Source organism: Triturus cristatus, chromosome 1_2 (genome assembly GCF_964204655.1).
Source record: "Triturus cristatus chromosome 1_2, aTriCri1.1, whole genome shotgun sequence".
Taxonomy (NCBI): domain Eukaryota; kingdom Metazoa; phylum Chordata; class Amphibia; order Caudata; family Salamandridae; genus Triturus; species Triturus cristatus.
In genome coordinates, this window is record NC_140580.1 from 1,050,427,862 (window position 1) to 1,050,453,620 (window position 25,759).

Here is a 25,759-nt window from a genome sequence, read left to right on the forward strand (position 1 = left end):
GTTGTAATCTATCACAATACGTTTCCCACCCAACCCACAAGGCAGGCCATACTTTAGATTTGATTTTTACAAACTTTCCCGAGACTGTTGTTTACTCTCCGTTGCCTGTACCATGGTCACATCATTTCCTGATCCCATTTTCATTTCAGATGACTGGCATTGGAAGAATCACCTCTATTCATAAAGAGTATAGTAGAAACTGGAGGAGAGCTTCTCCGGATCATCTAACTCAACATCTTATGGACTCCAAGCCCAGCCCTTCCACGGACCTTGAGAACAGCATTCTAAACTTGAATAAGTGGGTAGTTGATGTGCTCGACTTCCTTGCCCATTTGAAAACTATAAAGTCACATAGATCTCTTCCTTCTGCTCCCTGGTTTTCGGAGGAGCTCAGAACTAAGAAATCTGAATGTAAAAAATTAGAGCGCAGCTGGAGACTTAATTATTCGACGGCTAGTAAAGCAGACTATCGTGCGGCGCTCAAAGATTATCATAAACTCCTCATCGGACATAAAAGAGATTTTCGTGTCAATCGAATTAACAGTGCTAAAAACTCTAAGAGAGAAATTTTTAAAATAGTGAAAACATTCACTGATCCGTCCGCTCTCTCCCTTACTCATCCCCCATCACAGAAGCTTTGCAATAGCCTCTCTGAGTTTTTCGAGGAAAAAATAGCTCTGATCTATGCCTTCTTTCCTGAACCTCGGGAGACGCCCCAGCCCCCTGGGGATGACTATCCGAGGTCGACTCCCAACATTGTGTTTTCAGAATTTGCTGATGTTTCCACTGATGTCTTCTTCTTGAACTGCAGAAGTGCAAATCTGGCTCGCCAAGTGATCCCTGGCCAGCTAAACAATATAGTGCTTTGGCAGAACTCCTTAATCCCTATTTGAATGATATCTGGAATTCTTCACTTAGACAGGGTATTTACCCTGCAGTCTGGAAACATGCTTTTCTCCTACCCATTCTAAAAAAAGTGAATGCGGATCCTGAAATCACCAGTAACTATAGACCTATCTTGTTACTTCCTGCCCCTGCAAAGGTCTTGGAGAAATTGGTCTATCAGCAACTGGCTGGCTTTATTGAGACTAATGATCTCCTTCATGACTCTCAATCTGGCTTCCGTCCCGGCTTGACAAATGCAAAAACAACAATTGATGGACAGAATGCAGAACAATGTCATACATTCACCCCAGTACAGAGATCTGGGCCTAAATCCATCGTTTTTTTGCTCACCATGCCATTCCAGTTTGAACCCAGCCATATGCAAATCAGTCTTGACCCTGTGCCCCATGGGAACAGTCCAGCCCGAACTGCCAAGCCAGGTCCTCCCTGGACTGGAAACAAGCATCCTAGGACCGGTTTCGGGCTTTCAGCCCTCGTCAGCCAGGATAGCTTGATTCAAGTGGCATGGAGAGCAAGGGACTCACGTCTGAGCATACCCTTCCCACTCGGGGTGACAAATGCAAAAACAACAATTGATGGACAGAATGCAGAACAATGTCATACATTCACCCCAGTACAGAGATCTGGGCCTAAATCCGTCGTTATTTTGCTCACCATGCCATTCCAGTTTGAACCCAGCCATATGCAAATCAGTCTTGACCGTGTGCCCCATGGGAACAGTCCAGCTTGAACTGCCAAGCCAGGTCCTCCCTGGACTGGAAACAAGCATCCTAGGACCGGTTTTGGGCTTTCAGCCCTCGTCAGCCAGGATAGCTTGATTCCAGTGGTATGGAGAGCAAGGGACTCACGTCTGAGCATACCCTTCCCACTCGGGGTGACAAATGCAAAAACAACAATTGATGGACAGAATGCAGAACCATGTCAATGTCAATGTCGGCTATAGCACGGAAACAGCACTGATTGAAATGGCTGATGCTATACACTGAGCGGTTGATGGAGGTTCTAGGGCTGTGCTGGTGCTGCTAGATTTATCTGCAGCGTTTGACACCGTCTCCCATCCTATCCTCCTGAATCGTCTTAGGGATATCGGCATCCAGGGCACAGTGTTGAAGTGGATATCATCTTTTTTATCTGATCGCAAACAACAAGTCCGGACGCACCCTTTCACTTCCCCCTATTAAACCTCTCAAGTGGGGTGTGCCTCAGGGCTCTGACCTGAGCCCACTCCTTTTCTAATGTATATTTGACCCCTCTGGCTGAACTGATTGCAAAAACTGGGATCAAAATTATATCCTATGGGGATGATACCCAGCTACTGTTCACCTTTCGGGATGTATTCACCTCCACTTTCGATCCATGCCTGAAGAATATTGCGACCTGGATGGATCAGAATTTTTGTAAACTTAATGAGGACAAGACTGAGATCTTGTTTTTTAATCAACCTTGTCCCCTTTCTTCGAGCTTGTGGTGGCCGGATGAATTCGGCTCTGCTCCCCTACCCAAGGATTCAATTAAGAACCTAGGTTTCTGATGGATACATCTGCCAGTGGATTCCTCACCTTGTGAATATCCCCTGCGCCAGCATTCCACGGAACTTTTTTCCCCAGCTCTCTGTGCCGACGTGGACGTCATAATACCTCGGCTCCGCTCGCGACTCCGTATGACGTCACAGGAGCCATAAGAGAGCCACGTCGGCGTGATGACGTCAGTTCCCTTTTTTCCGCGCCATCGACGCGTAGCGGTTTTCCAGCACTCTCCTGCTACTTTGTAGTCTTATGGTGAATCCAGAAACAATAACCAATACGTCTTCGACGAGGAAGTCTGCTTTCAAACCTTGTAGGGAATGTGGGGGCCACATGTCAATGACTGACCCCCAAGAGGATTTTTTGTGGGGCCTTTCTTCAGACCACGACGTGGAGGACTGTTCCAGTTGCAGAAGAATGAACCTTGAAGGAGAGAGAGGCGAAACTCTTCATGGCCAAGGCGAAGAAGGAAAGGAGAGGTAGAAAGAAGGAGAAATCGAGGCCGGAGTCGTCGACTTCACACTCTTCGAAGTCGAAGAATCATCACAAGAAAAGAAAGCATAGCTCTCGGCGCCAGTCTTCGAAAAGTAGGACTTCGAGATCGCTGTCGCCTCGACGTCGAAGTAAGGATGTTGTATCTCCTTCTCCTAGGAAGTCTCCAGAGAGGTCACCTTCGCCGAAGCGGACTCCGGCGCAGTCTCCGGCGCCGGTGGAGTCTTCAGCTTCTGACGTCGAACAGGAACAAGAGAAAGAGCTTTCTCCGGAGCCGGCTGATCCTGTGGCGCCTGTTGAGGACACTTCGGCTCCGGTTCCAGGTACTCCTCGACTAGATTCAGGATCAATCCCTTTTCCGCAGTTCCCGACTCCGGGTGCGGATTCGAAGCATTTCTTTAATGCGATGTACGGGATTTTTCAACGGGCTGCCTTCCCATCCGGCGCACCATCTGGTCCCGTGGGTCCTATGGCATACACCTTGAGAGTGCCGCAGCATTATGCTCAGGCCCCATTTATGCCCTTTCTGCCGATGGCTCCTTCGTGGCAGTTTCCGGCGCCGTCTGGTGATCCATCTCGGCTTCGTTTGGATCGGCCTTCTTCGGAGCCCTCCTCGACGCCGTTGCCGACTCCCTCGGCTCCACGTCCGGCGCCGCCGACTCCGAAGCTGTCGACTCCATGTTCGGTTCCACCGACTCTGCGTACGGCACCGCCAACGCCGGTTCCTCGGATCCGTTCAAGGAGAGAGGCCCAGAGAGTCTTGGAAGAGGAGCGTTATAGGGAGGAAGTGGAAGAAGGTGAGGTGGATGCATCTTCTGACGACATTGAAGGCATTCAAGATGCTAGTGGTCTTGATACTACTCCGGAGTGGGAGCATTCATCTACTAGATCTTCACCGCCACAAGAACTGGCCGCCTATCATTTAGTTATTAAGAAGGCCGCAGAGTTGCTGGACTTGCAGTTACCCTCTGCTGAGTATAAGCTGAACCTCCTTACTGAAGTCCTACATTCGCCTACTTCAAATGTTGAACCCTTGTTGCCTTTTAATGAGGCTATCTTGGAGCCTGTTATGGACATTTGGCGTCAGCCACTCTCTTCGTCGGCAGTCTCCAGACAGGTGGGAAGGAGATATAGGGTGGCCCCTGGGGATCCAAGTTTTCTTTCTTCCCATCCCTCTCCAGAAAGCCTTGTGGTGCAGGCTTCATGCTCAAAGCATGCCTCAGACTCCACCGGATAGGGATTCTAAAAAGACTGATCAAGCGGCCAGAAAGGTCTTTTCTTCAGGAAGCATGGTGCTTAAATCGACCAATGCCACTTGTTTGCTGGGGCGCTACGTTCACTCTTTGATGGACTCTATGAAATTGTTAGCCCCTAAGCTGCCGGAAGGAGAGAGAACTTCTTTTATGGAGGTTGTCACTGACACTCAGGCTGCTGCAAGGCAGGTAATTCAGTCGGGGCTTGACACGGCTGATTCTGTGGCAAGGATAATGGGATCTTCGATAGCCACTAGGAGGCAAGCGTGGCTTCGTTCTTCCGGCTTCTCTTCTGATGTTCAAGCCACTTTGGTAGACTTGCCTTTTGATGGAGAGAAACTTTTTGGCGAGAAGGCTGTTTCCACCTTGCAAAGATTTAAAGATAGCAGGGTAACTGCGAAATCTTAAGGATTACAGACTCCTGCTAAGGGATTTGGTCATAGGAAGTTCAGAGGCTTTGGGAGATCCTCATTTCGACCCTTCCGGCAACCTCAGCAGCAGCAGTAACAGCAGCAGCAGAATCCCCTCTATAGGTCGTATATGTAGGAGAGTAGGGTCTGCTTTCTATGTTCACCCCCACTTTTTGCTTTTGCTTTACTGGTTTTCGACTTAGACCCACAACCCTGCTGTTATCTTTCTAAATTGATACTATGTACTTTAGGTGCATAACCCATTTGGATAGGATCACCTTATTGGCCCCTGCACAGTGTACCTTAGGTACCCAGGGCATAGGTGTACCCTAGGCCTACCAGGGGCTGCAGCATGTATTATGCCACCCCTGGCCTGGCCTTCCATTATGACACAACTGGCTGATCACTCAGCTGGGGCAAGGTCGTGTAATCACTCCTTGCTTAGGTGTAGTATTCCTATACCTAACTTACATATAGACACATGTGTACCTATCAGCCACTCCTATGGCAGGCCTTAACAATCCTGGAGGCAGAGTGCTTGGTAACATGTGAGATGGTGCTCTAGCATGAGCTGAGCCTGTCTGCAGCTTTTGGAACCATGTCCTTATAGCTGTTCTATGATATAGCCTACCATATACTCTTAAAGTAACTTATAATCTTAAACGGTTATGTAACTATGGTTTGGCTTTATCAAAACATGTTGTGTAAGATGTCTAACACTTTGGAATAATACCCCCATTCCATTTCTGGGGATGAGGATATTATCCCTCCCTTCTAGAGGGAGAAGACATTTTGTAACCTACTTACCCGGTTAAAGTTAACCAGAGCCCCAGCATCACAAAATGGATGCTGCTGCCTCGACACAAGTCTGACCTCCTGCTGCTGGGAGTGATCCCGGCAAGGGAGGCTTGGACAATAGGTTTCCTGCCTTGGGAGGTGCGAGCACCACCCCAGACAGGCCTTAGTGTATTGGGGCAGGGAGGGATGAATGAAACGAGACACTGCCTGGGGCACACAAGGTGCTCCATGCATAGTCCAGTTCAAACCGGTGCTGGGGCACTCCAGCCCCAGTCCTGGTGCGAAACTGGACAAAGGGAAGGGGGTGTAACCACCCCCCTCCCAGGTCGCACCCATAAGGCGTGACCTAGCAGGCAACCCAGCCCCCCAGATTAGTATAAGAGTGGTAGCTGGGCCCCAGGAGATTAGATTATCCTGAACCTGCAACTTGAACAGAAACTCTGGACCTTCGACATTCGACGAAAGAAGAAGACTGAAGAATCTCCCTTGTGGCCAAGGAGTGGCTACCCTGTGCAAACAGGCACCATCAAGAGACTACCCTTTGCTTTGCTGAAGTTCTACGAGGGACTGACTGCAGAGCCCAACCAGAGCCTTGACTTCCAGACTTCTCCGACCCTGATCCACATCCACAGCCGAGCTGAGATCCGTGGAGGCGACGAGAGACGTGGGACCGGCTACCTGGGAAAAGTGGTGAGTATCTTCCAGCGCAGCTTCTGAGGCACCCTCGGAGTTGTGCACCGGGGATTGAGAAGCCCCAAGCACCATCTGCACCGAAGATCAGCCCCCCACATTCCACGAGTCCTGCGTGGGGCCCTTCTGCATTTTCCTGCTTGCCGCGTCTGTCCGGTTGCTTGCCCGTTGGCTAGCGGCCTTTGTGACGACACACCTTGAAATCTTCACTGCTGGTTTGGCACCTCCAGACTGGCTTCCGCTTCTTTTCAAAAGAGAAGCACCCCAGACCTTCCTGGTCTGCACCAGAAGCAAGTCCTCCGTTCTTCGTGGGTTCCGCTTGCCAAGGCTTGGTGAGTCCTACGAAGGAGCCGCCAACAGCAAGAGCCTTCGTGGGACAGCTCGCCTCCTGGTCCTGGTCGTCCTCGACGTCTCCTGGTACCCGTGGCTGCAGCGACAAGCTTCACCTTTCACCTGCAATCTTCACGACATCGCCTGGTTCCACGTTGTCACTGGCTAGTGACCTTGACTCTGTCCCTTCTGCTTGCAGGTATCCTCTCTTCTTGATCCCAGCCTTGGGATCCACCGGACACTCTTCACTGACTGCCTGTCAGCAACTTACCTTCAGGCATCCATAGAAGTCCACGACGAAACCCGACGCAAGTTCACACCTATGCACCCGCAGCCTGTGGGCTAGGTAACTTGGGTACTTCGGTGCTCACAAGGGTAGTGACTATCCTAGGGTCTAGTTTCCGAGTCTCGACTCTCTAGCTGCTTCAGAATGGTCCTTAAACTGCTTATTTCAGAACTGTACTATTTCTATCGATTATACGCATTACGCGTGAGTGTTTCCACTCTGCACCTGAATCCCGTGGGCCTCCCACTTCCTAACTGTTGCTAGTGTAGTGTAGCCCCAGCGATTCCCTATGCCTAGGCCTATCCTATTTCCGTGACAGTGGTCCTTATACCACTTCTTTAGTATATGGTTTGCGTGGCCCCTAGGGCCTAACTGTATTTCTTACCTGTGTGACTTAATGTATGCTTGAATAAGACTGTGTTGTACTTACCTCTAATCTCATAATGAGTGCTGAGGGTTTGACTAGAATAAATACACTTTATTTTATATATATATCTGTTGTGGTGTCCTTTCATTTGGTATTCAAGGGATTATATATGGTATCACAGCTGGCTTCACATGCCATTCAGAGTTTAGCCTAAGACTGCTCTTGTCCATGCTACCACTAGGATAGCTGGTCTATAAGGTTGACTTTACAACCAACCACCATAAGGGTTGTTTGGACTGATATAAGGTGTACACTAGAACTAGTGACATCATACATCAGGCCAACTTCTCACAGTATAGAGGAAGGCAAAGGGGACGGAGAGGTTATAGCCGCAACCCATCTTCATCTTCTGCCTCCTCTGCTCCCAATGATGCTTCAGGGAAGCAGCCCTAGATCCCCCATCCTAGATCATGCGAGACCTGTGGGGGGTCGGGTGTCCCACTTTCTGCGAGGTTGAAATCTGTCACGACCGACCTTTGGGTTTTAAACCTCGTGGAGAATGGGTACGCCCTTCCCTTTCGGGAGTTTCCTCCCCCTTACCCTCCTTGCCAGGGTTACTGCTCAGAAGACCATCTGCTTCTTCTGCAGAAGGAGGTACTGGCTTTGCTTCAAAAAGGTGCGATAGAGATGGGTCCGGAGCAGGAAAGGGGTCAGAGATGCTACTCCCAGTATTTCCTGATTCCCAAGAAGGACGGCAGATTGCGTCCAATTCTGGACCTCAGAGTCTTGAATTTTTACCTGAAACAGGAGAAATTCAAGATGCTGACCCTTGCGCAGGTTCTTCAAGCGTTGCAGCAAGGAGACTGGATGGTGTCGATCGACTTGCAGGACGCGTACTTCCATGTCCCAATCCTGAAGTCGCACAGGAAGTATCTCCGTTTTACGGTTGGGTCGCAACACTACCAGTTTGCGGTCCTCCCGTTTGGTCTTACTACCGCACCTCGAGTCTTCACGAAGCTGATGGCAGTGGTGGCTGCTCATCTCAGGAGGTCGGGGATTCCGGTTTTCCCCTACCTGGACGACTGGCTTCTGAAGGCAGAATTCCCAGAGATGGTGCAACATCTGTGGGTAACATCTCAGCTGTTATTCGACTTGGGTTTTTCGATCAATGTGCCCAAATCTTACCTGGTGCCCTCTCAACGCAACCTGTTCATAGGGGCGGTACTGGACACTACTGTGTGTCGAGCATTTCTTCCTCCTCAAAGAATTCTCGACATTCAGGAGATGATCCCTTTATTCCACAATGGAGCGGTTGTTCCAGTTCTGAAGGTCCTTCGTCTGCTCGGTCTGTTCGCTTCCTGCATTCTGTTGGTCAACCATGCACGCTGGCACATGAGGGCGCTCCAGTTGTGCCTTCGCAGGCAGTGGTATCAGCACTACAGAGATCTCAGGAAGTCGATCAAGATCTCCAGAGAAGCTGCGGCGGATATGTCTTGGTAGAGCGTGGGGGACAATCTGTCTCAAGGAAAGCCCTTCCATCTGCCTCCATCGGTGGCTACAGTGATAACGGATGCCTCCACCCTAGGGTGGGGTGCTCATCTGGGGGATCTGGAGATCAAAGGTCTTTGGTCTCCAGAGGAAAGGTTGCTTCATATCAACCTTCTGGAATTGCAGGCGATTCGTTTGGCGCTCAAGGCCTTCCTCCCATCCCCTCGCGGTCAGTCTGTTCAAGTCCTGACGGACAACACTACCGCGATGTGGTATGTCAACAAGCAGGGAGGAGTAGGGTCGTACCGTCTCTGCAGAGAGGCTTTGCGACTCTGGTCCTGGGCTCAGGACCATTGGATTTGCTTGATGGTGAATCATCTGGCCGGGGTGCTGAACGTATATGCGGACAGTCTCAGTCGACAGTTTTCCGCTGACCAAGAGTGGAGGCTTCATCCAGAGGTGGTTCGTCGTGTCTTCCAGACGTGGGGGACTCCTCGGATAGACCTGTATGCTACTCGCGAGAACGCACATTGCCCGTTATTCTCCAGTTTCCGATGCAGGGGGCGTTGGGGGACGCGTTTCAGTTGAGTTGGAGCTCACATCTCCTTTACGCGTTTCCTCCCATACCCTTGATTCCTCAGGTTCTGAGGAAGATTCGCCAAGACCGGGCCCAAGTTATTTTGGTCGCCCCGGATTGGCCAAGAAGGGTGTGGTATACAGATCTTCTCCACCTCTCCTCGTGCCCTCCGCTCCGTCTCCCTCTGAGGGCAGACCTCCTCTCGCAGTCGGAGGGGCAGGTTCTACACCCCCACCTCCAGAGCTTACACCTTCATGCCTGGAGACTGAACGGGGCAACCTGAATTCCTTCTCTCTCCCGCCTGATGTGGTGGATGTTATTTTATCGGCCAGGCGACACTCCACCAAGTCCATTTACTCATATAGGTGGTCTAAGTTTGTTAAATGGTGTGGAGAGAGATCCATTGACCCTTTAAAAGCCCATCTTTCTGATGTGCTTCAGTTTGCTCTTTCCTTGGCTCAGCAGGGCTGTGCTGTGGCCACGGTCAAGGGCTATGTATCGGCCTTATCGGCTTTTCTATGTCTTCCTGATCAACCGTCTGTATTTAAATCTCCTATTGTAGTAAGGTTTATCAAAGGCCTTACAAACAGGTTTCCACCTACTCCTTTTGTGGGACCTTAATCTGGTCTTAACTTTTCTGATGGGGTCTCCGTTTGAGCCTCTTCATAGTTGTCCTTTGAGGCTGTTGTCCTTTAAGACGGTTTTTCTTGTAGCCATAACCTAGGCAAGGAGGCTGAGTGAGCTTCAAGCTCTTAGTTCTAAACCCCCGTTTTTAACATTACATGCTGAAAGGATGGTACTCAGGACCAGGGCTGCTTTCCTACCTAAAGTAGTTACTCCGTTTCATTTGGGGCAGTCTATAATCCACCTCCTCATCCCTCCAAGGCGGTAGAAAGACTTAATTGTCTGGACCCAAAAAGAGCTGTGAGCTTTTACTTGGACAGAACGAAAGGCTTTCGTTTAGACGATCAGCTCTTTGTGGGCTATGTTGGACATTCTAAAGGAAATGCTGTGCACAAGCGCACTCTGTCCAGATGGATCATCCTGGCCATCAAGATCTGCTACGCCCTGGCTGGTAAGGTCCCCCCTGAGGGTATTAGAGCTCATTCAACTGGAGCTAAATCTTCTACTTCTGCTTTGGCCAGGGGTGTTCCTGTGGCAGACATTTGTAAAGCCGCGACTTGGGCCTCCCTCCATACTTTGGCAAAGCATTATTGCTTAGACTCTGAGATGAGGGGGGAGGGCCACTTTGCGTGCTCTGTCTTGCAAGACTTTTTGGTCTAGGAAGGTGGACACCCTCCTCCGAGAGTGGGACTGCTGTGGGAATCTATTCACAAGGTGAGGAATCCACTGGCAGATGTATCCATCAGAAGAACAAGTTACTTACCTTCGGTAATGCTTTTTCTGGTGGATACAGTATCTGCCTGTGGATTCCTCACTGGCCCACCCGCCTCCTCGTTGTCCACCTTTGTATACCTTAAAAGATATCTTGCTTGAGATGTTATGCTTTGTAGCTTCTTTCTTTCTGGTACATTGGTAGGAAATGCTTGTTTTCTTTAGCTTTCCTTTTGTATATGTACTATGTATATTTGATTGTATATTGTATACTGTGTATACTTTGAATCTGTCGTTGGTCCACATGTTCGCCTCGGAGCCACGGACAAAATGGGTGGAACTGACGTCATCACGCCGACGTGGCTCTCTTATGGCTCCGGTGACGTCATACGGAGTCGCGAGCGGAGCCGAGGTATTACGACGTCCACATCGGCGCAGAGAGCTGGGGAAAAAAGTTCTGTGGAATGCTGGTGCAGGGGATATTCACAAGGTGAGGAATCCACAGGCAGATACTGTATCCACCAGAAAAAGCGTTACTGAAGGTAAGTAACTTGTTCGTTAGATGGGACAAACATTTGTCCTTGTCTACACAGGTTCAAACGGTGTCAGCCGCCTGTTTTAGCAAAATCAAAATTATTTAAAAATTCATCAATTATCTGCCCAACGCTACTCGTAAAACAGTGGTTCATGCACTGATAATCTCCCATCTGGATTATGCCAATGGGCTATATCTGGGTCTTTCACTTGGCCTGATCCGCAGACTGCAGACAGTACAAAATGCGGCAGCACGGTTGATTGGCGGGGCACCACTACGTCATCATCTTACCCCGTACTTGCGAAAACTTCACTGGCTACCCATCGTCAAACGAATAGAATTTAAGGCTCTGACCTTAGTCTTTCGAGCTAGTAAAGGTCCGCTTTACCTAAGGAAGAGACTCCGTCCCTACCATCAACCCAGATCTGAAAGAAACACGTTAGTTAGATTCCTCACCTTAGAATATCCCCAGGCGTCAGACTGGATCCGGAAGATTTTTCGTCAGCAATACCCCTTGCGCATCGCTAGGCGTCGTCTGCGGCTCCGCGTCCGTCGTCGGCGTCGTGCGCCGGAATGACGTCGTCGGAGTACTTAAACGCCGCCCTCGCGCGCTGACGTCAGTTCTTCTTTTTTCCGCGCCAGTAAGCGCAGATCCGGGAGAGCTACCCCTTTAGTCAATTTTTGACTAACTTTTTGATCCTGTCAATCGACTCCGGTGCCGGTAGGATGCCTGGTTTTAAAGCCTGTGCTGACTGTAACCGCCTGATGTCGGTTACGGACCATCACCGCCGGTGCCTGTACTGCTTGGGCCTCGACCACGACGCGGAGTCGTGCTCGGACTGTAAGACCCTGACCTCGAAGGCTAGACGGGAGCGGTCCCGTAAGCTTCTCGAGATTCGCCACGCGGCTCCGCGCGCCTCTCGATCCCGGTCCAGGAGGAGGTCCAAGGATCGGTTGCGGAGCCGCAGCCGACGTCACCATCGGTCGTCGGGATCCAAGTCTTCAGGTAAGTCGAAGCATTCCAAGAAGTCCAAGAGGCGACATCGCTCTTCGGACTCCCCTCGCCGGTCGCGCGACTCGGCCGAGGGTCAGGGTGGTTCCACCCCCGCGGCTCCGGCGGAGCCGCAGGCGCCGCGCACGTCCCCATACCCTCCGGTCCCTGGGACTAACGCGACGCCGGCGGAAGTCAGTGCCTTCCTCTCGGCCATGAGGAACCTGGCTCCGCCGTCGGCGCCCGCTGGTGCGCCTTCGGGCCCCGCGGACCCGACTGGGCTGGCTTGCCTGCCGGTGGCTCCGGCCCCGGCGCCGTTGACGGCTCCGGCCTCGATGCCGTAAGCGCCCGAGGGACCCGTTCTCGAGTCCCCGTCGACGCCGGTCGACCTCGTCACGCCTCCTCCGCCGGCGTCGACACCGGTACCACCGCCGACGTCGACTCCGCTCGACGTCGTGCCCCAGTTCAGTCCCGCTCCGGGCCCGGTGCCGGTCCGGCGTCGATGGACGCCGAGATCGACGCCGCTAGAGACACATTTTGTCTACCGCCCGGCTCCGTTACTTTCTCCTCTACACCAGGAGTCGGATGATGGGGACTACTGGGAGGGATCCGAGGATCCTATGGCCGCTCAGGCCCAACTGTCCCAGGACTGGGCAGATGAACTGGGGGAGGCCAGTGGTCTGGATACCTCGCCAGACACTGGATTCATCTCTCCTCCGACTGTGGCTTCGGAGGAGGGTGCTGCTTTCTCCGTGGTGCTACGCAAGGCGGCCGCAGCCCTTGGGCTCGAGCTACCTGCCGTGGCTGTGAGGACGAACGTCCTCACTGAGGTGCTTCAGTCTGCAGCAAGCTCTACTGAGCCTCTGCTGCCATTCAATGAGGCCCTCACTGACGTTCTACAGGGCAGCTGGTCCAAGCCCTCCGCAGTTCCTCCTGTGGACAGGAACGTCGCCAGGCGCCACCGCCCTGCTCCGGGCGACCCCAGTTTTCTGTCCCAACACCCTACCCCTGAGAGCCTGGTTATCCAGGCCTCCACCTCCCAATCCTCTTTCCCGACCGCCCTGCCGGACCGGGATTCCAAGAGACTAGAGCAGTTTGGCAAGAAGCTGTTCTCTTCCCTTAGTTTGGGCCTGCGGTCTTTGAACACCGCTTGTCTCTTGGACCGTTATTCCCACTCTCTGTGGGATGCGGTGGAGGACGCGCTGCCCCTGTGTCCGGAGACGACTCACCCAGGCTCTGGCCGATGGGAGGGATGCCGCGCGACATGCTATAAGATGTGGGCTTGACACCACGGACTCGCTGGGTAGGGCCATTTCTACCTCAGTGGCGCTTCGACGTCACGCCTGGCTGCGGTCCACGTCATTTTCGGGTGATGTCCAGAGCTCTCTCATGGACATGCCCTCCAGATCCACACCGACCCGAACACCACCCTCAGAGGCACCCTGATCTACCGACCCCCGGGACCACGCACACAATTCAGCGAGGACATCGCCGACTTCGTCAGCCCGCATGCCCTCCCCTCCGCCGACTACATCCTCCTGGGGGACCTCAACTTCCACCTGGAGAACAACAACGACCGCAACACCAGCACCCTGCTCGACAACCTCACCAATCTTGGACTCAAGCAGCTGGTGTCCACCCACCCCCACCCACCTCGCCGGACACACACTCGACGCAGTCTTCTCGTCCTGCACAGACATCGACTTCAGCCACGCCACAGAGCTACAATGGACAGACCACAGCTGTGTCCACTTCACCTTCAAGAGAAAGACGTCCCACCACCACCAGCAACAGGCCGCCCGCAGAAGCTGGAACAAGATCACAGCAGACCAGCTCGCCACCTCCCTGAACCAGCACCCACCTGCCAGCTCAGCGAACCCCAGCCAGGCCGCCGACAACCTCACGAAGTGGATCAGCAACTGCGCGGACGAACTCGCCCCGCTGAGGACCCCGCCCAGCAGACCCGGCAGCAAGAAAGCCCCGTGGTTCACCGACGAACTCAAGAGCTCCAAGAAGAACTGCCGAGCCCTCGAGAAAGTCTGGAGAAGGGATCCCACACCGGACAACAGGACCACCTTCAAGCTGGCCACCCGGAAGCACCACCAGCTGATCCGCGCCGCCAAGAAAACTGCTTTCAAGGACCGGCTGGACAACAACGCACACAACTACAAGGAACTCTTCAACATCGTGAAAGAGCTATCCAACCCCAGCGCAGGAAACAACGACATCACCCCATCGCAAGACCTCTGCAACTCCCTCGCTTCACACTTCCACAACAAGATCGCGGACATACACAACAGCTTCAACAACCAACCAACGCACACCAAGACCGAACAACCACCCCTCCCCACCACCCTCCACGCCTGGACCCCGATCAGCACCGAAGACACCATCCGCACGATGAACTCCATCCACTCCGGATCACCGACCGACCCCTGTCCTCATCACGTCTTCAACAAGGCTGACGCTGTCATCGCACCCCACCTGCGAGACATCGTCAACACATCCTTCGACACCGCCACCTTCCCTGAGAGCTGGAAGCACGCCGAACTCAGCGCTCTACTCAAGAAACCCACAGCGGACCCCACCGAACTCAAGAACTACCGCCCCATCTCGCTCCTCCCGTTTCCAGCCAAAGTCATCGAGAAGACCGTCAACAAGCAGATGGCCGCCTTCCTCGAGACGAATGGATCCCTCGACCCCTCACAGTCCGGCTTCCGAGCCAATCACAGCACCGAGACCGCCCTCATCGCCGCCACCGATGACATTCGAGCCCTGATGGACAACGGAGAAACAGCGGCCCTCATCCTCCTAGACCTCTCCGCAGCATTCGACACTGTCTGCCACCGCACCCTAGTACAGCGCCTCAGCAACGTCGGAATCCAGGACAAGGCGCTGGAATGGATCATCTCCTTCCTCGACGGAAGAACACAGAGAGTCCGTCTACCACCGTACAAGTCAGAGGCCACCGAAGTCATCTGCGGCGTCCCTCAAGGATCCTCACTGAGCCCCACCCTCTTCAACGTCTACATGAGCCCCCTCGCGGCCATCGCACGCCAACACAACCTCAACATAATCTCCTACGCCGACGACATCCAGCTGATCCTCTCCCTGACCAACGACCCCGCCGCCGCCAGAGCCAACCTGCACGAAGGGATGAAAGAGGTAGCCGAGTGGATGTCGACCAGCCGCCTGAAACTGAACTCGGACAAGACGGAGGTCCTCATCCTGGGATCCTCACCCTCCGCCTGGGACGACTCCTGGTGGCCTCCCGCCCTGGGCACCGCACCCAAACCGACAGACCATGCACGCAACCTGGGCTTCATCCTGGACTCCTCCCTCTCCATGACTAGGCAAGTCAACAACGTCTCCTCGGCGTGCTTCAACATCCTTCGCATGCTACGGAAGATCTTCTGGTGGATCCCCACCGAGACCAGGAAGACCGTCACCCAGGCCCTCGTCACCAGCCGACTGGACTACGGCAACGCCCTCTACGCCGGCACCACCGCCAAGCTCCAGAAGAGACTCCAGCGGATCCAGAACGCCTCAGCCAGACTCATCCTCGACATCCCACGAACCAGCCACATCTCCGGACATCTGAGAAACCTGCACTGGCTCCCCGTCAACAAAAGAATCACCTTCCGCCTCCTCACCCACGCACACAAAGCCCTACACGACCAAGGCCCGAGCTACCTCAACAGCCGAATCAACTTCTACGCTCCCAAACGCCACCTCCGATCAGCCAACCACGCCCTCGCCGCCGTCCCCCGCATCCGAAGAGCGACTACAGGAGGAAGGTCCTTCTCCTACCTGGCCGCCAAGACCTGGAACTCCCTCCCGACCGACCTGCGCCTGACCCAAGACCACCTCTCCTTCAGGAAGAAGCTGAAGACCTGGCTGTTCGAGCAGTAGCGGCACCCCCCCACCCCCAGCGCCTTGAGACCCTACGGGTATGTAGTGCGCTCTATAAATGTCACTGATTGATTGATTGATTGATTGATGGCACTCGCCTTTTTGGCGAGAAAGCGGACAGTGCGCTGAATCGCTTTAAGGACTCCCGGGCTACGGCCAAGTCCTTGGGCCTCTCGGCCCCGCGGTCGCAAACTTCCGCCTTTCGCCCCTTTCGTGGCCAAGGAAGGGGTGCCTCCTCACGTACGCCTAGCCACCAGCCGCAGAACCAACCTGCGCGCGGACGTGGTTTCCGCCGAGGCGGTTCTGGAGGACGACTAGGTCAGTCGACATCCACCCCGGCAGCATCCGCCTCAAAACCTTCCTAGTCCGAGCTTTCAGGCCCATTCCACGCCAGTGGGCGGCAGAGTTCGCCATCACCTGCTCCACTGGCGGTCCATCACATCGGACAGGTGGGTGCTGCAAATCGTCCGAAGGGGCTACTCCCTCCCCTTCGAGACGACCCCTCCAGCCATGCCACCGCAGCACCACCGTATCTCGGGGGATCATTTGAATCTTCTCCACGAGGAAGTTTCGGCCCTCTTGGCCAAGGGGGCCGTCGAGCGCGTTCCGAGTCCAGAAGTAGGTCGTGGTTGTTATTCCCACTACTTTCTGGTTCCCAAGAACGGCAAAGGGGGCCTACGCCCTATCTTGGACCTCCGGAACGTCAATGCCTACCTCCGGAAGGAAAGGTTCAAGATGTTGACTTTGGCTCAGGTTCTAGCTGCCCTAGACCCCGGAGACTGGATGGTAGCGTTGGACTTGCAGGACGCATATTTCCACATCCCCGTCCTGCCGGCCCACCGGCGTTACCTGCGGTTCACGGTGGGCCAAGAGCACTTTCAGTTTACCGTGCTCCCCTTTGGCCTCACCAGTGCCCCTCGGGTGTTCACGAAAGTGATGGCGGTGGTCGCAGCTCATCTGCGCAGATCAGGGGGTTCCAGTCTTCCCCTATCTCGACGACTGGTTGTTGAAGGCGGGCTCGCCCCAGGCAGTCGTCTCCCACCTCCAGACTACGGCGGATCTCCTGCATTTGCTGGGGTTTTCCATCAACGTGCCGAAGTCACACCTGAGTCCCTCTCAGAAGCTCCTCTTCATCGGAGCGGTTCTCGATTCGGCGCAGTTCTGGGTCTATCCACCGGAACAGCGGGTCCGGGATATACAGGCCCTGATTCCCATCTTTCGGCCTCTATCCTGGGTTTCGGTCAGGCTAGTGTTGCGGCTTCTGGGGCTGATGGCCTCCTGCATCCTACTAGTGCATCACGCCAGGCGGCGCATGCGGGCTCTGCAGTGGGACCTGAAGTTTCAGTGGGCCCAGCATCACGGCAACCTGTCCGACCATGTCTTGATCTCGGAGGGCACTGCACAGCAGTTGCAGTGGTGGCTCACGGACCGCGATTGGGTCATGGGCAGAAGCCTCTCCCTTCCCCAACCGGAGCATGTCGTAGTGACGGATGCGTCCCTCCTGGGATGGGGTGGCCATATGGGAGAGGCGGAGATCAGAGGCCTCTGGTCTCCGGCGGAGTCTCGTCTCCACATCAACCTGTTGGAGTTGAGAGCGATCCGACTTGCACTGAAAGCCTTCCTTCCCTCTGTCCGGGGAAGTGTCGTGCAGGTGTTCACGGACAACACCACCGCCATGTGGTATTGCAACAAACAGGGCGGGGTGGGGTCGTGGACCCTTTGTCAGGAGGCCCTGCGCCTCTGGACGTGGCTGGAACACCAGGGCGTCACCCTGGTGGTTCAACATCTGGCGGGCTCTCTGAACGCCAGAGCAGACGAACTCAGCCGCTGGTGCATGATGGATCACGAATGGCGTCTGAACTCCGAAGTGGCGCAAGGTCTCTTTCAGCAGTGGGGAGAGCCTTGGTTAGATCTATTCGCCACCGAAGAGAACGCGCAATGTCAGCAGTTCTGCGCGTTGGAATTTCCAAGGCGGCACTCGCTCGGCGACGCTTTTCGTCACGAGTGGAGTTGCGGTCTGTTGTACGCCTTTCCGCCTATACCACTTCTGCCCAGAGTGCTGAAGAGGATCAGGCACGACCGGGCCCAAGTCATCTTGGTGGCTCCGGATTGGGCACGAAGGTACTGGTATCCCGAGCTACTCAGTATGTTGACCGATCCTCTGATACGTCTGCCCCTTCGGGAGGATCTTCTGTCGCAGCAGCAGGGGACGGTCCTCCACCCGAACCTGTCCAGCCTCCACCTCCATGCGTGGAGATTGAGCGGCGACAGTTGATGCCATTTGACTTGCCTCCTGAAGTCTGTGATATCATTCTGGCAGCCAGGCGTCCCTCCACAAAGTCGGTATACGCCTGCCGGTGGAACAAATTTGTGGCATGGTGCACAGCAAAGGCTGTGGATCCCCTTTCCGCCCCTCTTTCTGAGGTTCTCCTCTTTCTTCTTTCTTTGGCCCGGCAGGGCTCTGCCCTGGGCAGCCTGAAAGGTTATCTTGCTGCCATCTCTGCCTTCTTGCGGCTTCCTGATCAGCCTTCTCTTTTCAAGTCCCCTGTGGTTACACGCTTTCTAAAAGGCATTACTCACACGTTCCCTCCTGTCCCTTTTGTAATGCCTCAGTGGGACTTGAATCTTGTTCTCACATTTCTAATGTGCGCTTCCTTTGAGCCTCTTCATAATTGTCCTCTTCGGCTGCTGACGCTTAAGACTGCTTTTCTGGTAGCCATCACCTCGGCTAGACGGGTGAGTGAGCTCCTGGCTTTATCTTCAAAGCCTCCTTTTCTGTCTGTTCATCCGGACAAGGTTGTCCTTCGGCCTCGTCCCTCCTTTCTTCCGAAAGTGGTGACTCCATTTCATCTTGGGCAGTCTGTCACCTTGCCCACCTTCTTTCCGCATCCTTCCAAAGAGGAAGAGAGGCTCCACCGTCTGGACCCAAAACGTGCGCTCTCCTTTTATTTGGACCGCACAAAGCAGTTCCGGGTGGACGACCAACTTTTTGTTGGATACGTGGGTGCTAAGAAGGGGAAAGCGGTGCACAAACGGACCATCTCTCGGTGGGTCGTTTTGTGCATCAAAATTTGCTACTCCTTGGCAAAAAAGGACCCTCCTGTTGGGCTGCGCGCCCACTCCACTCGGGCCACAGCGGCTACTACTGCTTTGGGACGGGGTGTCCCTTTGCATGACATCTGTCAGGCGGCGACGTGGGCTTCGCTACACACGTTTGCCAGGCATTATTGCCTTGACAGCCAAGTCCGGAGGGATGGCTTCTTTGGCCGTTCTGTCCTCCAGGACTTTCTGGTGTGATCTTGGTTCGCAGACCCACCACCGGGGATGGTATTGCTTGGGTATCTATTCTAAGGTGAGGAATCTAACTAACGTGTTTCTTTCAGATGAACAAGTTACTTACCTTCGGTAACGATGTATCTGTAAGAAACATTAGTTAGTTAGATTCCTCACCGACCCACCCATCCTCCCCGTTCTGCGAACCGACATCTAGGGTTAAGGATATCCTTTTCAGGCCCCTAGATTTTCTTTTTGGCACCAGTGTCGGTCTTTGCATGGCTCTGCGTTCCTGGCGCGGAAAGCTATGTACAAGAACTGATGTCAGCGCGCGAGGGCGGCGTCTAAGTACTCCGACGACGTCATTCCGGCGCACGACGCCGACGACGGACGCGGAGCCGCAGACGACGCCTAGCGACGCGCAAGGGGTATTGCTGACGAAAAATCTTCCGGATCCAGTCTGACGCCTGGGGATATTCTAAGGTGAGGAATCTAACTAATGTTTCTTACAGATACATCGTTACCGAAGGGAAGTAACTTGTTCATCTCTTCGATCAAATAATAAGCATTTTCTTGTCATCCCTCGATTCTCAAAATCCAGAATGGGAGGTAAATCCTTTGAGGTGGGTGCTACCCAATACTGGAATAACTCACCTCTTGAGCTCCGCCTGATTCAGTCTGAGTTGGAGTTCCGTAGGTCCTTAAAAACCTGGTTATTTAGTCGCTCCGGCTAGCTTTTCTGACCTCTTGTCCTGCCCCGGTCTGCTTCAGTGCCGGGACACCCCGTTGGGGGTAGCTGTGCGCTTCACAAAATGCTTTATTAGAATATTGTGCATCAAGATATGCTACTCCCTGGCTGGTAAGGAGCCTCCTGTACGCATTCGAGCTCATTCCACGAGGTCTAAATCGTCTATTTCTGAATTGTCTAGAGGTGTTCCTGTTTTGGACATCTGTAAGGCCGCAACTTGGGCCTCCCTCGACACTTTCGCGAAGCATTAATGCTTAGATTCCGAAGTGAGGAGGGATGGCCATTTTGCGCGTTCTGTTTTGCAGGACTTTTTGGTATAGAAGGGTGGACACCCTCCTCCTCGAGAGGTACTGCTGTGGGATTCTATTCATAAGGTGAGGAATCCACAGGCAGATGTATCCATCAGAAAAACAAGTTACTTACCTTCGGTAACGCTTTTTCTGGTGGATACAGTATCTGCCTGTGGATTCCTCACAGACCCACCCACCTCCCCGTTGTCCACCCTTTTTATACTATACAAGCTGAGGTTTTTAGTTTTTTGGACTTATTGTGTGTACTCAAGCCTTTGTTACCTCTGTTTATTTACTATTGTCTTGTTTGAAGTGCAAGCTTTCTTCATTCTGTATACACTGAGTGTATTTCTGTGAATTCTGTATACTATGTATACGTTGTCTCTGTCGGTCCGCCCGTTTTGCCTGGCACGGAAAAAAATGGATGGAACCGACGTCATCACGCGGACGTGGTCTTCTTATGGCTCCGGTGACGTCATGCGGAGCCATGGTGCTGACGACCTAGTCGGCGCAGAGAGCTACAAAAATATTACGGAATGCTGGCGCAGAGGGGATATTCATAAGGTGAGGAATCCACAGGCAGATACTGTATCCACCAGAAAAAGCGTTTCCGAAGGTAAGTAACATGTTCTTCTAGGGTTAAGGTCATCCCTTTCAGGGCCCAAGTTTCTTAGCACCAGTGGTCAGTTTCTTGCATGGCTCTGCGTTCCTGGCATGAAAAGTCGTGTACAAAACTGACGTCACCACGCATGGGTGGTGCCTAAGTAGTCTCCGTGACGTCATCTCGACGCTTATGACGCCAGTGACGGATGCGGAGCCGCACGATGCCACCTACTGACGCGTAGGGGTACTGCTACATAAAACTTTCCAGATCCTGTCTGACACCTGGGGATATTCTAAGGTAAGGCATCTATCACTAACTAATGTCTCTTACAGATATATTGTTACACAAGTAGTAACTTGTGCGATAGAACATTCTGCCCTCTAGTGGCAGAATGTTCTAATAGCCTTCTAGCTCTTCGTAGCAGGGCTATACCGGCTATTAAAGTCCCGGTATAGCCGATAGAGCCCACTACGGCGTGCTGTAAGGCTATATTAACAACTGAGCAGAAGATGTACTAAGAGGCGCTGTCTGAGATGAAATATTTCAATTCAATATTATCTTCATTCTTAGAGACCCATAAACTCCTCCATCAGACCCAGACAGGCTTCTGTCCACTACAGGGAACAGAAACGGCCCTGCTCTCAGTGGTGGAAGAGTCAAGAAAGATAGTGGACTCCGGTGGCACCGCGGTTGTACTTCTTCTTGACCTCAGTGTGGCATTTGATACCGTAAACCATCGTATTCTGATCCATAGGCTCAGTAAGTTAGGTATCACCCGAACTGCCCTAGCATGGCTATATTCCTTCCTGAACAACAGATCCTTCCAAGTCTTTGACAATGAGGTGACCTCCAAACAGACACCCCTCTGCTGTGGAGTGCCTCAGGGATCCTCCCTGAGCCCCACCTTATTTAATGTCTACACCTGCACCCTTGCAGAGGCACTTCTACCCCTTGGAATACACAGTCACCTACGCCCATGACATGCAATTGGTGATTGGTTTTAATAGAGCGTATAGCTCCCCTCCCTGCCTGCGCTCTTGCTTGGGAAGAAATCGCGAGTTGGATGAGCGACTCCTTTCTTAAATTGAATGGGGAAAAGAGTGAAATAATGATCTTGGGCAATCGCTCTCCCCTTGACCTAAAGGAAATATGGCCTACCTCCCTTGGCTCAGCCCCCATTCCCAAGACCCCGCTAAAGAGTCTGGGTGTATGGATCAACCAAGAACTTACATTTAAAACTCAGGCACGGAAGACCCCCGCCTCATGCTATGGTGTCCTTAAAATGATTCGGAAGGTTCTTCCTCGCCTGCCTTTTCAGGCAAGGAAAATTATGGTCTAGGCCCTCGTCTTATCCTGGCTGGACTATGTGAATGCTCTCTACCTGGGTGCCCCTGCTGCCACCCTTTCCAAACTACAGAATATCCAAAACTGGGCCGCAAGACTCTTACTGGGCATCCCTAAACATCATTCGGCCAAACCTGCCCTGAAATCACTCCATTGGCTACCAGTCCAGGAGAGAGTTAAGTTCAAGTCCCTGTGTATTGTCCACAAATCTCTATTCAAAACAGGTCCCTCCATTCTTCATACTATCATCCAGCCTGATGAGCCTAACAGAAGCCTTCGCTCCAAAAAGATGAACCTGGCCATCGTCCCTAGGATCAGGAAGGCCAGAAGTGGGGGCCGGCAATTGTCGTTTGATGCTGCCAGACTCTGGAATTCTCTTCCCCTCCACTTGCGAGTAGAACCCAATCACCTTTCCTTTCGCAGATCCCTAAAAACATTACTTTTTCCCTAACTGGCTGAACACCTCACTGCTGCTACTGCTAGCGCTGGGATGCCTCCGGATAGCCATGCGCTATACAAATGCTATTCAATTCAATTCTTCCCAACATTTCACCACACCAAGTTTCAGGTGCTTCAGAAAAGCAGGATATACCCTACTGAAGAAGTCAGGGATTTTGTTCTAAATATGGAGATGATGACTACTGATGAGAAGAAATGCCGGCCTGAAAAATCCAAGGCTTTTAACATTGGAATCTGCCATCGAATGAGATTAAACACAATAACAGTGTCAGTTTATCTGATGATATTTTCAGTGATTAGGATTGTCAAGACAACTAATATGCAGAATTAAATTAACGTCCCAAAAGCATTTAGAACTGGGGGTATAGTAATCATAATGCCACAAAGGGCTTTTCAAATGAACAGATGCATGTCAATAGGTATTTCATCAACAACCTAATGATGTAATTAAATGGCTGGCCTGTGGGTGTTGATTGCTCTCTATCACTTACATGAAGAGGCCAGATGACCTAAATAACTTGCTAGGGAGTGATGCTTAACAAAGCAGGATTTGTGTCGGTCTCCAAGCACCAGCAAGACCAAAAAGACCAAGTTGATTTGTAAGCTTTGCCTGTTCCTGGAGCCCATGCTTTATTGATAAAATGGAAAGATTTGCCACAGATGCTTTTGTGGCCCCATCTGTAATACAGCTAGTGCTTGTGCACGTGTAGCGCAAGCGCTTTCATCAGAGGGTGTTTCCTGATTTACATGGGGGGGTGTGGCCCCATGCAAATGAGAAAATCTCTTTGCCTCTGTAGCCATACCGTACTATAAACGCGGGCGCAAAGGTAAAGAAGCTTTCAGGAGGTGTGCTGGCAGGCAGCCCTCTGGAGGGGTTCTAACAATCATGGGTTTGTAAAGTGTGACTACTCACCCATGAGGGTCTCATGGTGCTGGAGGGGAGGGGAGGGGTGGTGTGGTCCATGGGCGCTGTTCCCAGCGCAGCAGGCCACCAGAAGTCGTTCCAAGCGGAGGGGGTGGATCCCAGGAAGATTACTTCTGTCTTGTCGCAGTTGAACTTGAGGCAGCTGCATCTTATCCAGATTGACGGCTTTCATCCCTTTGTTGAAGTTGTTCTTGGCGACTGTGGGTTCGTTGGTGAGGGAGAGGATAATTTGGGTGTTGTCTGCATAAGATCCCCTAGACATCCCCTTGCAGACAGGTGCGTGCAAGGGGATCTCTAGCCCCACTTAAAAGTGCAGCCGGGTTGCTGCCTCTACAGTGAAACACGAAGCGGCTGCTTCAAACCATTCCGTATTTCGCTTGATTACGCTGGCCCTAGGGCAGCGCGAGTTTGCGGTTGCCTGGGGGCAGTGCATTCAGTCTAATACGGCGCACACTGCTTCTAAGCGCAGGGCGCAACTTTTGAAATGTGCATCTGGCGCAAACAACTAAAATGCACCACAATGTGTAATACAGCCCCAGGTAGCTCTCACACCTTCCAAACTATTAGATTGAGGTTTCTTGAAAGTGCAAGGTGACAGTACTGTTCTGATGGGTTTTTCTAAGACGATGGGGTAACAGACGACAGAATTGGAATGTATACCAACATTTGAAGAAGAACAGTGAAGGATATAGGATTGGCAAAGCAGTGTTATTACCAATTAAAAAGACTCTTTTGATTTTGGAGAGACACTGAGACATCCGAAAAGGAGGGAACATGTAAGGGAGACCCAGATTCCACAGACTAAGAAATGCATCCATAGCTACTGCATAGGATCTGATCTCCATCGGTAAAATTCGGGAAGCTAATAGTTGATTCTAGGCATAGTTAATGATGCTAAAGCACTGTCAACTGATGAAGACAACACAAGCAGTAGTCAAACATCAGCAAAAGTCTGAGGGAGAGGGAGGTGAAAAGAAGATTGTGAACCATCTTGGGGCTGCAAAAGTAGAGGTAATAAATTGACCTTGGTAAACTCGGAGGGTTATGTAGACGAGGGATCCCCTGCTTGTAGGGGCCAAACAAAGAAAAATAATGGAGAGAGGAGGAAAAAAGGAGACAAATCTCCCTGTTTATTCGTTAAAATAGTTATTCTCTGAATCTAACAAGGGCAAAGCTGGGACCAAACTCAAAAGTAATATGAGAACCAAAGCAATTGAATGTGGTGACGATCAGGCAGTTGTACCAGACTACTTATCTGTCAATCCAAGTTGAGGCGGGCAACTGAGAACAAAGTAAATATATAGAGCAAGATGGTGATGTGGGTAATGATGAGAATAAAGAACCACTAAAAAGGTTGTATAAAAAGAAGTGCATAGAAAGGAGCAATTCGTTAAAAGGAAGAGAATCGAGATGCCATCAACAGAAACTACACCAGAAAGAAGTGGTACTAGACTACACACTAATGACAAAGGCCGAGGCAGTGCAAATACTAATACTAGGCCCGCCTCCCCTTTTCTATGGTACAAATAGAAGCTGAGACCAATAATGTGATCCTAGTACGGTAAAGGTTGATATAAGTGATATAAATGCAATTACCTGTCACCTGGACTTCATTAATCTTTTTTCCAATGCCGTTCCACAAATCTCCTTAATAGATCTAGGCTTTTTTATGCAGTCTCAGAGCTAAGGGTAGCGACATTACAGGACAAAAAAAGAGTAACACTGGTCAATCAACTAGTTGAGTAGCGTTCAAACAACGAAAGTGGAGTTGCAATGTTAAGTATAAGTAGGTTAGTCCTAAACCACCAGGACGAATTCCATGTGATGGGAGTAGATGTCCTCCCACACCATCAGCAAATAACCAAGGCCAAAAACCCACCCTTGTGCAATCGGCCATTGAGGGATATTTTCAAGTTGTCTAATTCAAGTGAGCCTTGCCCTTCGTGACGCGTCGGAATAAGCAACTGTTTGGGTCCCAAAGGGACTAACTTTGACAATCTTGAATCATTGCCAACGACCACTCAAGAATAATCAAATTACCTGGCACCGGAAAAGCTGCAGACAAGACATGAGGCCAAAACTGGCCATGGCTAGCTACAGCCCTGGCAAGCAGTGGTAGAGGCACAATGAAAGAGCAGCTCTACTGATCATTAAGGAACCAATAATTACCAGACAGCACAAAGGTTACATATGGAACACCCCAGGATAGAGAAGTTGCGTCAA